Source organism: Camelus ferus, chromosome 33, assembly GCF_009834535.1.
Source record: "Camelus ferus isolate YT-003-E chromosome 33, BCGSAC_Cfer_1.0, whole genome shotgun sequence".
Classification (NCBI taxonomy): domain Eukaryota; kingdom Metazoa; phylum Chordata; class Mammalia; order Artiodactyla; family Camelidae; genus Camelus; species Camelus ferus.
The window spans coordinates 7,435,945-7,451,008 of NC_045728.1; positions in this window are offsets into that span (position 1 = coordinate 7,435,945).

A 15,064-nucleotide genomic window follows, 5' to 3' on the forward strand; every position below is an offset into this window, starting at 1 on the left:
CTGGAGGTTTTATAGATTTTTACATTTGAGTCTGTAATTAATTTTGAGTCAATTTTTGTATATAGTGTGAGGTATGAATCAAAGTGTTTTAATTTGTTTTGTTTTTGGTATGTGTGTTTTTGCACAAAGATGTCCAGTGATTGTTCTTTTACTTATGTTAAAAATCAATTGATTTTATTTCTGCGTGTTTGTTTCTGTTCCTTTCATCTACTTGTTTATCTTGCTGCCAATATCATACAGTTTTGATTACTGTAGCTTTAAAATAATTCCTGAAATCAGGAAGTGTAAGCCCTCTACCTTCATTCATCTTTTTCAAATTCGTTTTTGCTATTTTAGGTTCTTTGAATTTACATATGAATTTTAGAATTGGCTCGTAAATTCCTACAAAAGAACCTGCTGAGATTTTGATTGAGATTAAATTAGGGAATCTTTCTGGGGAGAACTGACATTTATACTCACCTCCACAGTAAATGGGAATGCCTACTTTCCTACAGTCCCTCCAACATAGTATTATCAAAAATGTCAAATTTTCCAACCTGATTGGTAAGAAACATTTATTAAGTATTGTTATAATTTGCATTTCTCTAATAGAAACATTGGGGATGTTTTCAGGTATTTCATGGCTCTTGGTATTACTTCTTGTATCTTTTCACACCTTCTTGCCTCTTTTCTGTTGGATTTTGTTTTTCTCAATTTTTAGGAGAACTGTATATTAAGTATATTAGCTTTTTATTGGAGGTAAAATTTGCATATATTCCCCCCCATTTGTGATTTGGCTTTTGACTTTCCTTATGACATAAAATTTTTATATTAAAGGTTTTAATCTTTTATTGTTTCTGGATATTTTAATCATAGTTAGAAATGCTTTCTTTCCTCTTAGGTTATACACAAATTCACTCATTTTTTTTTCCATAATGTTTGTGTGGTTTCATCCTTTCTCCATTTGAATGTCTGATCTTTTTAGAAATTGTACCAGTGTATGGTGTGAGGAACAGATCCAACTTTATCTTTTTCCATATGGCTATCCAGTTGTTCTATCACCACTTATAAAAAAAGTCCATCTTTTCCCTGCTGACTTGAGCTGTTGCCTTTAATACATACTAAGTTTCATAGGCACTTGAGCTATTTCTGTGTTTTCCATTCTGTTCTATTGGTCTGTAAGTCTACTCATAAGCCAATACCACACTGCTTTAATTATAGAAGCTTCATAATGTTTTCATATCTTGAAGGCAACTTCCCACATATTGTTCTTCTTTTTTTAGGGTTTTCCTAGCTATTCATTTTTAACCATAACCTTTATAATTAATCTGTCTAGTTTCAGAAAAAGCCCTGATGGCATATTTATTTATTGCATCTTAAATTTATAAGTAAACTTAGGGGGAATTAACATTTTGGGATCTTGAGTACTCCAATCATGAAGTACGTCTTCTCATTTTTTTTCAGGTCTACTTCAGTAACTTTAAAGAGAGTTTCATAATTTTCCTCATTTATGTTTTGCACATTTCTTATTAGATTTATGTTTGGGAATTTTTTAAACTTTATTTTTGTTACTATAACAAGGGTTCTATCTTTTATTTTATATTCTGATTATTATTTGTATATGTGAATTCTATTGAATTATAATGTTAATTTTATAATTTGTAATATACCTTTTTGTAGAAGTTTTTCCTTGGATTCTTTTAGGATTTTCCCATTATGTTAATAAAATCTTCTATAAATAGAGAGAATTTTGCCTATTTCTTTCTTATTCTTAGCCTCTTATTCCTTTCCCATTTATAATCTAATTTTCTAATACACTTACGTACAATGTTAAGTAATGGAGACTGTAGACGTCTTGGTTTTACTCCTAGTTCTAATTAGAAATGCCTCTAGGGTTTTCACATTAAGTTGCTGGCTTTTGGTGTGAGTTTTACATATTTTATCATCTTAAATTCATATCTATCATTCCCTAATTTAAAATATTTTAAAAACATGAGTGAATGTTGAATTTTGTCAACTGCTTTTTATCTTCTTTGGGATTTTATACCCTCAAATTTCCTTATCTTTCTAAGATTTTAATCTCTCCACCTCTACAGATTCTTCTAACGCTAGACATATGCAAGCCTGCTTTACCCTTAAAAATTCCTTTTGATAATTCCTTCTTTCTTCTCCCTTTTCTGTCCACATTCACAGTCTTATTGATATTTTTAAAGAAGTATTATATATGCCATGTCTTGCCCATGTCTCCCTTTGTACCCTAGTGTCGGAATGTAACACTTCTGTTCAGATGCACTTGTATTTCAAAATCTGATTTTCCCATGCCAGTGAGGAAGGCATTCATGTCTGATTTTCAGGGCACTCGTAAGCCCTAGGTTCAGCTTCTGCTTGATTACTGCTCTGAAATTTCAGCATGAGGCCATCAGGTGGAAGGAGTCGCCCTGTCTGACCTGAATTTGAAGGTGTTATGCCTACTCCGATTTTTCCATGGATATGAAGTTTCAGTTATGCAAGATGAATAAGTTCCAGAGATCTGCTGTACAGCATTGTACCTACAGTTAACACTTAAAAATTGTATCGTACACTTAAGAATTTAAGAGGCTAGATCCCATGTTACGTGATCTTACCAAGATAAAAACAAAAAACAAAGCAAAACAACTAAGACACAAGAAGCATAACCTCCCCCACTATATTTCATGTCATTTTTATCAGAAAAATAGCATTATTTAAGAAAGTAAATTCTAAGAAAAATGCATCATTTAATTAATACCATGTTTTAGAGGAAATTTTTTGTAGTCACTAGGGATATTTTTTCAATTCTTTTTCAAAAGCAGAAATGATGGAATTATGGAATAATTACTGAATAAAAGTATGAATCATTCATATAGTGAACTTCTACCTTAGCCAAAATAATACAGAATATGTACTCAGATTCTTGGCCTCCAAAGTGAAGTATCTTTAGAGAAATGTCACCATGGTTATGTGCGATTCTTCCCTGCTGTCTCTCCATGGCACATTACTACTTCCATAGAGTCAATGGTAACATAGTATTTGCTTCTCTCTCTCCTTGCACAGATTTTAAGCCCTCTAGAGGCAGCTTTCTTTGTTATTTGATAACAGAATCTTTGGTAGCTTTAAAGGTTTCTAGGTAACTTTACTGCAAAAGGTGATATGATGAGGGGCTTTGCCATGTTGAGTGTGTTAAGACCCTAGCCAGTTGCCAGGTCCAGAGACTGTGTTACTGAAATGTGTCATCGCTGCAGAGAGCCAGCACAGGGATTCCCACCTAGAGTCAACCCTGCATCCTATCCGTGGCTCTGGAAAGAGAGGCTCCTGCTTCTTTCTACTCCTTGGATAAGCTATCCTTGGGGAACTGAAATTCTGTGCAGAAGTCAAAATGAGCTCTATCTGTGAAAACTACATATTCTTGTTTGTTTTACAGACATTCCTCCTAGGAGAGCACTTGAGGGAAGCTTCTTTGGGTTCCAGTCAGATCTTGATATGTACACACGTATAAGAAACCCCCTTTTAAGTATCATTAGTGCCATGGACAGATGATGTGTCCTCTTTTGAACTGGAGAGGAGTATCCCGGCATGGTCGTGATTTGAAATCACAGTCTTTGGCTCAGAATTTATTCCAGGATAGTGCAGGCTTTAATTTCCTGCCATCACAGGAAAGGGAAGTATACATGCTGAGGGCACCCCTCTTCCTACACTGTCCAAGCCATTTTTCCTTTTAGGAAGTGGGAGAGCAGAGACCATAAGACTGCACTGCTGACACTAAACTGAACAGGGCAGCACCCATGTCTCTGTTTGTCATTCTTCCTAACATGAAAGCCTCAAAATTGAGTGTTTTGGAACTACTCTTCCCTCATTTGGTTCTGGGCTGGGGTGACTGAAGCAGTGGAGGCACAGGATCACGATGTCTCTAGGGTTCTTCTTGGTTCTCACTCCTTCCTCAAGATGTGGCTCCAAAGCAACTTGGGAAAGTGCTGAACCTCCCTGAGATGCTGCATCTCTGTCTTTGCTGTGAAAAATGGGTTTCCAGTGCACACTCTAGTTTAGCCCACCCTGCATCACTGGCCTCCCTGAGCTGCTGACAGTGTTAGGGCATTTTGCAAACAGGGGGTGTATTCATAAGTACAGAAAGAGACAGGAAGACATCGTCCAGTGTTAAGACTAGTCATTCTCCTGTTACAATAATAGAAATTCTGGTTTCTGAGTCATGGAATTTTGGCCCATAAGGAGGTTCTTCTCTGCTACCTGCTAAGATGACTTCCTTGAAAACAGTGGCTGTGGGAAATGTCTCAACAGCGACTACTTTATTTGTTTCACAAATGGACAAGAACTCCATCCCACACTCTTCTCCTTATTCTTAGATATCAGTCATTTTAACTGGGCAGAATTCTCACAACATCCTCAAGAGCTTGTCTTCTTAGATCTCTCCTACTCTTTTGTCATTTCACTTAAAATGATAATGAATCCTGCACTAGGAAGGAACATAACCACTGATTTGAAGTGCAAGATTCTGCTCTTTTCTTCTGCTTCTTTGCCATTAGTGATCACTGTCTTAATACTTAGGGTCTGGGGTCAGCATGGGATCTGTGTCCCTCAGGCCTATTCTCTGCTGATGCTTGGTTTGTATTGGGATAGATACTGGTGGTGTCATGCTTCACTCAGTGGCAATGGTAAGCCTGTCTTTCTGGGACCACGACACTGTCAACCACTGCACATGGGGTAAACCTCTTCTCACCAAACTCTTTTTTTTATCAGCACTTGTTTCACAAGCTGGTGGATTTTATAGTCATCAGCATGATGACTGATCATCATTTCTTACATATTCATGCTTTCCACCAGCCTCCATTTCCTCTCTCCTGAGGCAGAGCCAAAAGCGGTTTCTTTTTCTTCGGGTCAGGGAAATGCTCGTACCTCAGTTTACCTCCTGGGACTGGGAGCTACAATGGTGGTTCTCAAACTTTTAAGCATGCATCTGAATCACTTGGAAGGTTGATAAAACACAGATTCCAGGTACCATCCCCAGGGTTTCTGACTCAGTAGGTCTGGGGTAGACTCAAGAATTTTCATTCCTGAGAAGTTCCCAGGGGATGCTTCTGCTGCCACTCAGTGAGAACCAAACACTGAGAACCACGAGGCTATGCCATCATCTTCTACAGCAAAGTAGCAGCCAGGCTGAAGTATCTACTCAACTAGCTTCCTGAGGTGAAAACGCTAAGATTTTCCCTTTGAGTTGGAGAAATACTGGCATATCAAGTGTGTTTTATTTTTTAATTTTTTCATGGTACATTTTGAATTCTAAGCATTTTCCTTCCAAAAAGTGATGTTATTTAATTTTTCCTCACATTTTTCTTCTCCCCGCCCCTGCCTTTGTGTGCAATCTTCTCCTGTACTCTTTATATGGTTTCCTTCCCCTCAGTCTTAGATTGTGTTCCCCAGAAGACCCTGAGATAAAGATTCATGTGAAATTGATATGTTGAGAAGTATTCCCAGGTAAATTCAGTACAGATTGAAGAAGGGAGACTGAAGAAGATTGACAAAATGTGTAATATCAGGCAAAGTCTGATGAAGGGCAACTTTGGCTCAAAGCCTGCAAGGAGTCTTTGAAGACGTTGTGTGACATACCTCAGGACTGCCATGAGCAGGGCCAAGCGTCTGGAGTATTACCTTCTGGCACATGTCAATCATGGGGTTCAGGCGTACTCCAGGGATGTAGCTCTCCTGGCACCTGGGCTCTCCTGTGCAGGGAAAGCAGGCTTTGGTGTCCTGAGTGGAGCTTTCTGGCAAATAAAAGTAGATGCTTGCTGCTGGGAGTTTGTGAAAGCACACTCGAAGCTGGTGTGCATCAAACAGAGAACAGGATTGAGGGGATGTGGGTGGAGCACTAATAGGTATTTGGTACACTACCCAACTGGCAGAGGCATTTCTATGTTTATTGATGTGACATTAAGGAGAGAAAAGTTGCATCTGAACTGGTCATTTGTCATTTGTCTCCTGAGCTTGCTTCCTTCTGGACATATCTGCTACTCTTCATACATGGTCATGAACAAAATTCATCACAGTTTCTCTATCTTTCTTCTTATGCTCTGTGTCGAGTAAAATTTTGGTTTTTCTCATTGTAAATAAATTATTCCCTCTTATAATGAAGGGGAAGAGATCTGTTTTTCTGTTGATGGTATCCTGGATTCTTCTGCCTGTTTTCTTTTCAGATATTTAGAGATGCAACCACTGATTCCTTCTCACTTAATTTGATATTACTCCAATTCTGACAAAAACGAGCAGTTCTTCAACAGTTCTCAAGTCGTGGTTCTTTAAAACTCCGGGGTATTTTGGCAGTTTCTTGCCGTCCCTAACTCTCCTGTCTGGTGTCCCCCAAGATGCTTTGGAAGTAGATGTTCCACCTACTTCTTGACCATTTAGGTTTCATTTGTATGGCTTTTCTATTTGCTGGATATTTTCATTTGCCCCTGCAAGTCCATTCTCTATGCTCATCCATCTTGCTCTCTCCCCAAGAGCCTGACTGATATGGATTACATTAGTAGAATCTCTTCCTTTCTTGTCAGCAAGCAATGTGGGAAAAGAAGAGAGTAAGGACAGGGCATTTATTCTTCTGCCCTCCTCTCTGTGGTAGAGCCATGGGATGCATCCATCCATCAAGAGTCATGTTCAGGTCAAGTGGCCCTCCCCATATAGATCATTCCTCTTGCTACTAATTCAGGCCTAGAAGTGGTAATGGTGCCTCTTTTACTAGCCCTGGGATATTGTACAGTCTCTTATAAGCTTCCTGTATCTTACCGATTCTTGGAAATAGGTCCTGTTGTCTCTGCCTAACCAAAGTTTTTCTTCCCCGGATGTCTTGTGCACCCAGATGGCCTAGCTGGTGGGCTACAGGGTCAGTTTTCTAAAACATGATCTGGACATCTCTCGTGTTCTTTCTTACACCATCAACAGGACACAGTCACATATGTAAGTCAAAGACTAAGATCAACAGTTGCCCATCTCTCTGCTCCTCCTACCTCACACAAATAATGGCAGAGTTGACTGCCCTGTCCCTTCTCTGAATTGAAGAACGTTATTGCAAGTAGGAAGTGCTGGTGAATGGTTCCAGAGCAGTGTCTACCTTTTCTCTTCTTGAAGTGACATATGGTTTGGGAAAGCTGTCTCCTCAAATAGCTCTGGTTTATTTTATTTACCTAAATTTTGCATAGAATGGGTTCCCAGAAACAGGGCTGATAATGGACCAATACAGGGAAACAGCTGGGCTGAAGAGGAAACAGGCTTTGAGAAATTGGAGTCTTCACATTTTCTAGTTACTTTTCCAAGATCATTTGAAAAATAAATGTTTCAACAGTGAAACAGTTCTGAGTTATATTTGTGGAACACTGGAAGCAAGAATTTAACATACAACTATGCGCATATGTGAGATATGTAATAAAATGTTTATTCACAAGAAGCAACCTGGTTTGAGCAATTATTCCTCCTCTCTGTAAAGGGGCCAATTCTCTCTGTCCAAAAGTGGGTAATTCCTCTAAAATGGGTACTTGTCCTTCCATACCTTAGGAGAGTAAACAATGAGAAGAAACTTTTCTTTATCCATATCCCTGTTCTCCTTCTTAAGGGAGAGGAGTGACTCATTACTGCTGAAGCTGGGAGACTGAACTGGGAACTAATGGTCCAGTCCCCTTTTGGCTCTTTTTAGGACCAGCCTGTCTTCTGGACTAACATTTGCCTCTTGTTTCATGTGTCCCATCCCCTTGGTAGGGAAGGTCTGATGCTGTCCACTTTCCTATGCCTGGGTTCATCAGACTTATCTGGGGAAAGCAGTGAGGGAATGAAAGAAACACACTGTGGATGTAGAGCTAAGCTGTATCCTCCAATTAACTTTATTAGTATTAAGATTAATCTTTTGATCTCCTTTTGTGAGGCTCCCATGTCTCAAATCTCAGTTAGTTCTCTATTGAAAATGCAGAGAGTGGGATAAGTGATTATCATTCTTAATAAGGACAGGCAAAAGCAACCTATAAAGATAGAAGCCAGAATATGGTAACTTTTTGGTGGAGGTGGGTAGTGCTGTTGACTGGAGGAGGGCATGAGAGAACTTTCTGGGATGCTGTAAATGTTCTGTATCTTTGTCTGGTGATTAAGGATCACCATTTGAACTGAAGATTTCTGCACTTTATGTAATAAGATAATAAGAAAACCCCTCAAATTTTGGAAAGTAAACAACATATTTTTTAGCAATAATTGGATAAAAAAGGATATATCACCATAAAATTGGAGAATTTTTAGAATTGAATGAGCATGAAAACATTCATGTCAAGATTGGGAGTAGTTAAGTAGTGCACAGAGGAAAATTTATAGCTTAAATGCCGATATTAGAAAAGAAGATATTAAATAAATGATCTAAGTTTCTACCATGAAAAATTTTTAAAAAGGAGTACAAATTAAACCCAAAGTAAGCAGAAAGAAGGAAACACAAACCAGAAAGCAAGTAGAGAAAAATAAATATAACCAAAAGCTATTTTTGAAGAGATAAATAAAATTAATAAACACCAAGCTAGACTAATCAAGAAAAATAATAGAGAAGATACAAATTACCAATATAAGGAATGAAAGAGGAGACATCAACGAAGATCTTATAAATGTTAAATAATCACTAAAGAATTATAACATTGTGCCATTAAATTAGACAACAAAGAGGGAAGGGAAAAATTTCTTTAAAGACAAATTACCAAGATTGGTCCCACAAATAAATAGAAAATATGAATAGCTCAGTAACTAGTAAAGAAATTGATTTTCACAGAAAGATATCCCACAAAGAAACTAGAGGCCAACCTGGTTCATAAGCGAATTGTATCAAACACTTAAAGTAGAAATAATCTCAACTCTACAAATTTTTTTTCAGAAAATAGAGAAAGAGGAGTTACTTCCCAACTTTCCCAGGAGGCCTGTATTACTTTGAGTTCCAAACCTGACAGAGAAATCACAAGAAAATATAGATCAATATTTCTTGTAAACAAAGACTTAAAACCTTTAATAAAACAAATCATCTGCAATTTGAGTCCAACAGTACGTAAAAGCATAATACATCATGACAAATTGGTTTCTCCTGGGAATGCGTACTTCATTTAACATCTGAACAGCAAAAGTGCAATTTATATATTAATAGAAAAAAGGACGAAAACCATATAACATCTTCAGGGACAAAGAAAAAGCACTGAAAACATTTCAATACCCTTTTATGACACTAATTTTCAGGAAGGAAACGTCCTCATTAGATTCAGGGCACCTATGAAAAATTTACAGCTGACATCACATTCAGTATTTAAAGATAATATCTTCTAACTAAGAGCAGGAATAAGGCAAGATTATCTATACTCCTCATTTCTATTGAACATTGTGCTAAAGCTCTAGCTTGTACAGTAAGGCAAGAAGTGGAAATAATTAAAAACCATATCAGAAAGAAAGATGTAAAGCTGTTCTTATTCATGGATGAATAATGTATATACATTAAAGAATCTATAAAAAAGTAATTGAACTAATAAGTGAGTTTCACAGAGTTTCAGCACTTACACAAAAATCAACTGTATTTCTATATATTAGCAATGAATAATTAGAAAATGAAATTATAAAAACTTTAATTCCCATAGAATAAAAAATACTAAGGAGTAAATCTAAGAAAAGATGTTCAAAACCTCTACAAACAAAACATTGCAAAAGGAAATTACAGAAGAATGGAGAGTTGTATACCATGTTCATGAACCAAAAATCTCAGTTATCATTATGACAGCAATCTTCCAAATTAACCTATAGATTCAATGCAATCTCAATTAAAAATCCTAACAGGATTTGTTTTTAAAAAGAAACTGACAAGTTTATCTTAAATTTTATTTCAAAAGGCCTAGTTTAGCAAAAATAATTTTGAAGAGGAAGAACAAAGTTGGATTTCTACTTAGTTAATTTTAAGACTTAATACAGTTACAATAATCACATTATAGACATACAGATCAATGGAAAAAGACAGAGTCCAAAAATATATCAATATTTACATAGTTGATTTTGACAATGGTGCAAAGGTAATTTAATGGAGGAAAAGATAATGATTTCAACAAATGGTGCTGGAATAACTGAACATCTATATGGAAAAAAAATGAACCTCAGCCATTATCTCCCCATTTGTACAAATGAACTTAAAATGGAGCATTCTCTTAAATGTAAGAGCTAGAGCTCTTAATTTCTAAAAGGAAACACAGGAGAAATTCTTTCTCATAGTGGGTTGAGTGAAGATTTCCTAAACATGAAGAAAAGGAAAAAGATGACACAATGGACTTCATTAAGATTATTGTGGCTACCCTTACCTTACTTCTTAGATTAAGAGATTGGAGGATTCCTTTCTGGTGGAAACTGATCAGCCCAAGAGGAAAGAACTAGATCTAAAGGATAGGAATTGCCTAAAAACACAGCCCATACAAACTACTGAAGAGTGAAGTCCTCTTGTTTACCAATCTGGCCAAAGCAAAGAGCCAAGGATCACTAGGCAGTAAAAAACAAGTGCAACATGAAAAAAGATTTAGATAAAACAAAGAATGTTAATAGGCAGTTGCTGTATCATATGGGTCTGTTTTTGTTGTTGTGGGTCCTTCTAACTCACATATTTATTGGTAAAAGATGTAATGCTTTCCTCTAAGGCCAGAAATGCAACAAGGCTGACATCTCCAGCCATTCCTATACAACATTGTAGTGTAGAGCCTAGCAAGTGCTATAAAGCAAGAACAATTTAAAATGTCATATTGATTGGAAAGGAAAGTAGACAGAAAACACAATGGGTCTATACAGAAAATCCTCACTAAGCTACAAAGAAGCTATTAGAACTAAAAGGAGAGTTTAGTAAGGGCAGAGGATACAAACTCAGGTCAAAATAATTATTTATATCTCTATATACGAGTAATAAACAATTAGAAATTGAAATTAAAAAACAGTGCTGTGTACAATAATGTCAAAACATGAAATACTTGGCTGAAAATCCAACAAAAAGTGGCAAGTTGGTACAATGAAGGCTAAAAAAAAATGAGAGAAATGAAAATAGTCCTAAATTATTGAAGAGACATTCCATAATCATAGAAAGAGGAATCAAAAGTAGTAAGATATCAATTCTCCCTAAAGTGATCTATTGATTCAATGCAACTGCAATCAAGATCCTACCATGATTTTGCAGAAATTGATGGGTTGATTCTATAATTATACAGAAATGAGAAAGACCTAGACCAAACAGATGACCTGGATAAGGTAAGAACAAAGTTGGAGGATTTATACCATCTTATTTCAAGATTTACTCTAAAGATTCTGAAATAAAACAATCCACATTGGCATAAGGATAGAGTATAGATTGATGGAATAGACAGCTGCTCTACAAATAGATATACATACATATGGTTAACTTATTTTCAATGAAGTTACCAAAGCAATTCAATAAAGAAAAGAAAGTCTATTCAGTAAATGATGCTGAACAATTGGAAATCTATATAATAACAAGTGAACTAAAAATGATTATACATCTAAATATAAGATTTAAAACTATAAAACTTTGAAAAGGAAATACAGGAAAGAAGACTTCTCACTTTGCATTAGGGAAAGATTTTCTTAAGACAAATAAAACATGAACCATAAAAGAAAAAATGTTCATAAACTGGATTTCATCAATAATTAAAATGTTTTGCTCTTCAAAAGTGTTAAAAAGAAAAATGCAAGCTAGAAGAAAATGTTAATAAATTATATATCTGATAAAAGATTCATATCTAGAATACATAATATAATAATACTAAAATAAATTAATATATTTTGCTTACAACTCAATAATAAGACAACCAACCTCATATAAAATGGGAAAAGATTTGAACAAACTCTTCATTAGGGAAATGCAAGTTAAAATCAAATGAGATATCAATATTCCTGCTAAATATAAATGCAAAAACTCTCAACAAGATATTAGCAAGTTGAATTCAACAATACACTGAAAGGGTCATACACCATGATCAAGTGGGATTTATCTCAGGGATGGATCAATGTTTGCGAATCAATCAATGTGATACACCACATTAAAAATGAAGAATTAAAATCATACAGTCATTTTAATAGATGCAGAAAAAGCTTTTGACAAAATTAAACATAAATTTATGATAAAAAAAAAGACTCTCAACAAGGTACATATAGAGAGAACACCTATCAACATAATAAAAGCCAGATATACATCATACTCAACAGTGAAAAGCTGAAAGCATTTCCTCTAAGATCAGGAACAAGACGAGGATGCCCACTCTCACCACTCTTATTCAACATAATATTGGAAGTGCTAGCCACAGCAATCAGACAAGAAAAAGGAATAAAAGTAATCCAAATTAAAAGGAAGAAGGAAAACTGTCATGTATAACATGACAAATTTAATTAACACTGCTATATACTATATACGAAAGTTAAGGGCGTAAATCCTGAGTTCTCATAAAAAAGTAAGCAGTGATTTTATAAAAGCATATTTTCAAAATGAATTGATAATAAAGTATAATTACCTAAAAAATCAAATGAGCCATAACTACACAACCATTAGAAGGTTTACAATTACAAAAATTGAAAGTAATAAGTGTTAGCAAAAATTTGATTGAGGTAGAACTCCCATGATAATAGGAATGTTCTGAAAACAAATTTTCAGTTTCTTATAAAACAAAAATTACATTTACTATACAACCCAGTATCTCACTGTATTTACCTATCTCTGAGAAATAGATTCCAAGACAAGATTATATGTGTAACACCTATCAGGGAAAATGAGGCAGGAGCTAGAGGAAAATGGGAGAGCCTCATCAGACTGGTGAGGCTGATGGTAAGTAAGGCTGATGGAGAATACTCGAGCCAAATTCCATCAGAGGAGTCCTACATCTGACAAGAATACACCTATTCTTTTTAGTCATTTTAGTCATTTTAGCTGGGGGTAGCCTGTGGGAAGCACGGACTCATGCTAATGTGGTGATGATTGATTTCAGAGTGTAGCAACAAGGATGATCAGTAGTTCACACTTCCTGAAGTGGTAGATTTGAGAAGTGCATGTTCATATCACCACAAGGAATTTAAATATAAAATACAATGTTTATTTCAATAAATGTATTTAAAAAGATAATTCACTGTTTAAAGCAAAAATGAGAACAATGTTATGGTGTTTATAAGATGTGATGAAATAAAATATATGACAATAATCACAAAGGACAGAAAGAGAAGTGAAAGTATACTTTTTAAAGGTTTTTAATATTTACAGAGTACTAAACTATTATTTCAAGATAGATATTGATAAGATAAAGTTACATATTGTCATCACTATTAGAAACCACTAATAAAATGAAATACAGTTAATAAGCCAACAGAGGAAATAAAAAAGAATACCAGAAAGTACTCAACCACTCTAAAAGAAGCAGGAAAAGATGGGGGGAAAGAACAAAGACCAGAAGGGCTGAGTAGAAAACAAATAGCAAGACTGTAGGCTTAATTCAATAATTACATTGAATATAAACAGTCTAAACATGCCAATTAAAATACAGAAAAAGTTACACTGGATAAAGAAAAAATAAAAATGCAATTATATGCAGTTTATATAAATCACACTTAAAATGCAAAAATGGATATCTTCTTTAAAAAGAGGATGGAGAAGAATATGCTGTGCAAGAACATAATCATAAGAAATCTGAAATAAGTGTACATTTCTGACACAGAAAACTTCAGGACTTGAAATATTAACAGAGATCATGAGGCATACTTCATAATAATTCATGTATAAAGCAATAAAAAACACATAACAATTTTAGATGTATTATACAGAACATATTTAACACCACCTAATAACAGACCTTCAAATACATAAAGCAGGTACTGACAGAACTGAAAAGAGATAATGAAAAATTCACAATTAAAGTTGGAATTCAACACTCCTCTTTCAATAACTGATAAAACAAGTAGACAAAAAATCATTATAGACATGGAAGACTTGAATAACGCTATCAACTGACATGAATAAAGTGACATTTATGCAACATCTCACCCAACAATAGAATACAGATTTTTTGCAAGTGCACATGGACAACTCACTAAGATAGACCATATGCTGGGACATTAAACAACTTTCAGTAAATTTAGAAGACCCTAAAACATGCAGAGTCTATTCTCTGACTACTGCAGAAGTATATTTTAGAAACTAAGAACAGATCACTGCAAAAACAGTATCAAGAAATAAGATCATAGTATCTTTAGTATCTCTGTGGTTTGGAAGAGAAGGAAAGAGAAGAAAGAAGCACAAATTAAGTCTGACTAAAATTTTGAACCCAGGGAACCATAAGCACGATGGCAGAAATGAATAAATAAGGAAAGGTGAGGATAAGAAGCTAGATTTCGGACTATTTGGAAATTGAAGTATACATTCTTTTCTCCCCCTCTTTCCAGTCATCAAGATTTATTGAAGTACAGTCAGTTACAATGTGTCAATATTTCGCATATAGCACTATGTCCCAGTCATGTATATATATACATATATTTATTTTCATATTCTTTTTCATTAAAGGATTACAAGATATTGAATATAGTTCCCTGTGCTATATAGAAGAAGTTTGTTTTTTGTTTTTAATCTATTTTTATATATAGTGGCTAACATTTGCAAATCTCAAACTCCCAAATTTAGCCCTTCCCACTCGCTTTCCACTGGTAACCATAAGACTGTTTACTATGTCTGCGAGTCTGTTTCTGTTTTGCAGATGAGTTCATTAGTGTCCTCTTCTTTTTTTAAGATTCCACATATGAGTGATATCATATAGTACTTTTCTTTCTCTTTCTGGCTTACTTCACTTAGAATGACGATCTCTAGGTCCATCCATGAGGCTGCAAATGGTATTATTTTATTCTTCTTATTCCATGGTATAAATATATCACAATTTCTTTATCCAGTCATCTGTTAATGGACATTTAGGTTGTTTCCATGTCTTGGCTATTGCATATAGTGCTGTTATGAACTTTGGGGAGCACGTATCTTGAAATACATATT